Source organism: Ahaetulla prasina, chromosome 4, assembly GCF_028640845.1.
Source record: "Ahaetulla prasina isolate Xishuangbanna chromosome 4, ASM2864084v1, whole genome shotgun sequence".
Classification (NCBI taxonomy): domain Eukaryota; kingdom Metazoa; phylum Chordata; class Lepidosauria; order Squamata; family Colubridae; genus Ahaetulla; species Ahaetulla prasina.
The window spans coordinates 22,054,186-22,058,114 of record NC_080542.1 but is presented as its reverse complement, the minus strand read 5'-3'; positions in this window follow the sequence as shown (position 1 = coordinate 22,058,114).

The window sequence follows — 3,929 nt, the reverse complement described above, 5'->3', positions numbered from 1 at the left end:
AACAATAAAATACCTAATACCACCAGACTTGAAATCCTGGGATTAGAAAATTTAGAATTCCGCCGACTCCGACGAGACCTGTGTTTAACACACAGAATCATCTGTTGCAATGTCCTTCCTGTTAAAGATTACTTCAGCTTCAATCGCAATAATACAAGAGCAAACAATAGATTTAAACTTAATGTTAACCGCTTCAATCTTGATTGCAGAAAATATGACTTTTGTAACAGAGTTGTTAACGCTTGGAACACACTACCTGACTCTGTGGTCTCTTCTCAAAATCCCAAAAACTTCAACCAAAAACTGTCTACTATTGACCTCACTCCATTCCTAACAGGACTATAAGGGGTGTGCATAAGAGCACAAAAGTGCCTACCGTTCCTGTCCTATTGTTTCCTTTCATTATATCAAATTAATATAGTTATTGCATGCTTTTGTTTATATATATATGCTTATATGATGTGTTGTTGTTTTATGTTGATGCTTATGTATACTGTTGTGACAAAATTTAAAAAAATGCTATTTTTTGTCAAGAACATAAAATGCAGTCACACAATTGCAAGATGCTGCAAATGCCCATAATGAGGGATGATTGCTAAGCACCCAAAAAAGCAGTCATGTGACCACAAGGGGGTACCTGTTGGAACTTCAGAACTGGGTTATACGGAGAGGGGGAATTTGTCATAAGTCAAGGATTACCTATATTCTTCTTTCAATCTTTATTTTCTTGCACTGTGCTATCAGCAGCTGTTCCACATTCCCACCCAATTCTCAGCTCTATTCTGGCGCATACAGATAGTCCTTGGCTTACAACCACAATTGAGCCCAAAATTTCTGTTGCTAAGCAAGACAGCTGTTAACTGAGTTTTGCCCCATTTTTTGACATTTTTGTCAGTTATTAAGCAAATCAATACAGTTGTTAAGTGAATCAGTCATTAAATGAATCCAGCTTCCCCCATTGACTTTGCTTGTTGGAAGCCAGCTGGGAAGGATTTAGATAGTGATCACATGACCCTAGGAAGCTGCCACTGTCTTGGATACCTGCTTAATTTTGATCATGTGGCCATGGGGATGCTACAATGGTCTTAAGTGTGAAACCTGGTCATAAGTCACTTTTTTTCAGTGCCGTTGTAACTTCGAATAATCACTCAACAAATGCTTCTTAAGTCACTTTTTTCAGGGCCGTTGTAACTTTGAATAGTCACTAAATAAATGGTTGTTAAGTCATGGACTTCCAGTATACAGGTAGTTCCCAATATACAGTTTGATGTTATGATGAACCCTGAAGAAGCTACTTACAACCCAGATTCAGCCAGGAGAGATTAATGAAAAACAAAGCATGAAGGTTCTTGGCCACAAAGGGGGAAGTGAAATTTTAAAAAAATTAGTGAGAGATAACATCACACTAAGAAATTTTGAGCTTTGAGAAGCGCTGCAACAGGTAGAAAGATCTAGTCTACAGGTTTCAAACTTGCCGTATTGCAACGTTTTTTCCCTTCGCAGAGCTGGGATAGGCGAGGCCTGCGCGTGACAAATCTGGCCCATGGATTGCCAGTTTAACCCTGATCTAGACACTTCACCATCATTTTTTCCCCTGAATGGATGGGAACCATGGATGGAGAGAGATACTCATTTTCAGGTGGATATTTAGAGAGCTCTCATGAGACTTTTCTTTCCCCCTATTTCCCATTCTTCTTTCTTTCTTTCCTATGCCCTTCCCTTTCTTGTTCATTCCCTTCTATAAGCTAGCTAGCTTCAGGATAAAAAGTTGCAGCAATGGGTGAGTTTGTGTAAATTTTTTGAGCTTTTATAGTTAAAGGAAAAAGTTTGATTGTGGAAAAGGTTTTGCTGAGTGATTTTGGTTTCTATTTCTTCAGCGTGGTGCAAAGAAACAAAACTAAAAGTCCCTTCAAGCAGAGGAAATCACATGAGAAGTTGAGCAAGTTTATTCCCTTTTCCTTACTGAAAGACATTTTGGAGAAGACTGTACTGTAATATAACATTACAGTTAAAGATATGTATGTATGTATGTATGCTTACACAGATTGTCCTTGACTTGCAATAGTTCATTTAGTGGTTGTTTGAAGTTACAACAGGATTGAAAAGTGACTAATGACCATTTTTCACACAACTGCTGCAGCATCCCCACGGTCATGTGATCAAAATTCAGACACTTGGCTACTGACTCGTATCCTGTATGTATGTGTATCATCATCACCATCATTTTAGTCATTGTCTACTCTATCCACTGCAGGATGAAGGCCTCTTCTGCATGATTCCAACCAATACAGTTCTGAGCTTTCTTTTGCCACTTGGGCCTGCAATATTTGTTGATGTCCATCCATCTTGTTTTACGTATCTTTTATCAAGTGGGATCCATTCTATGACTGCCTTGGTCCAGCTGCCATCAGTTCTTCTTGCTATGAGACCAGCCCATTTCCATTGCAATTCTTTTACTCTCTTAACGATATTGTATTCTTTCGTTTGTTCTCTAATCCATGTGCAGGTCTTTCTATCTTGTCTTGTAATGCTGAGCATGTATCTTTTCATGGCTCTTTGTGTCACTTGTAGCTTTTGCTTTGATTGTGAGGTTAGTGCCCATGTTTCGCCAGCATGCGTTAAAGCGGGAAGCACACACTGATCGAAAACTTTTCTCTTCAGGCGTATGCATATATCTCTATATGGCAATATTCCTGGTACAGTTCATGTTGTTCCTGAAATTTGAGTTGATTTTATGTGGCAGGATACTTAAGAAAACCAAGAGAAGGATTTCATTGGAAAGCCAAGTTATGTCCATCTAGCGAAACAGCAAAGATAATTTGCTTGTGGTAGCTTTAAAGCAACTTTCAGCAATCTATAGTTCTAGATCGGGGATTTCTAAACTTTTTGCCATCACATTTCCCTTTACCGTAATTTTAATGTATATACCTTCCCTAAAAATCCACACAGCAAAATGCACACAATAATAAAAACAATGGAGTTTTGGTGCTGTCTGAGCTTGGTTATTTTTTTGCGGACGAAGGTGTTACCTGATTGGGTAACGAACCATCTGCAAAAAAACAACCAACCTCAGACAGCATCAAGGACCTCATGGTTCAACTCTGAGCTACAGATACTCTAATGAAAACAATACTATGAAACTTTGGAAAAGATGGATTCATGTAATTGAAAGTTTCTTCATACCTCCCCTGTACTCTCTGCATCTCTTAAAAAGAGGTAGACCTCCCTGTTTAGAAAACCCTGTTCTAAATCTTCAAATATCAAATTTCAATATAAGGTCCTCAACAATTGTGCTCTGTATGGAGAACCCAGGTGGTCAATAACTGAGGCGAGGCAGGTTGCAAATAACAATTAACAACCTTTAATGCTAACAAGGCAACAGTTAACAGGCTAACTTCTGTGATGCACACAGCAACAAGTGCCGTCTGACAGCTGCTTAAATATAGAGCTGTCAGATGGCTGAACCAATGACAAGGCTTTGGCTTTCTCTCCTTTTAGCACCTCGCGGCTTAGCCAATCAGGATAGCCCCAAGGACTTAACAAATTGAGTGCCGGCGGGCACAGAATTTCTGGTGCTAAGTGAGGACGTTAAGTGAGTCACGCCCAGTTTTACAATATTTTTTGCCATGGTTGTTAAATTATTTTCTGCAGTTAAGTGAATTGTACAATCATTAAGTGAATGCAGCTTCCCCCTTGATTTCACTTGTCAGAAGCAGGCTGGAAAGGTCACATGTGATGATCACATGACCTCCAGGATACTGCCACCATCATAAATACATGCTGGTTGCCTAGCGCCCAAATTCTGATCATGTGACAATGGGAAAGCTACAATGGTTTTAAGTGCGAGGACTGGTTTTAAGTCATTTCTTTCAATGCTGTTTTAACTTTGAACAATTGCTAAATGGATGGTTGTAAGTCAAGGAGTATTT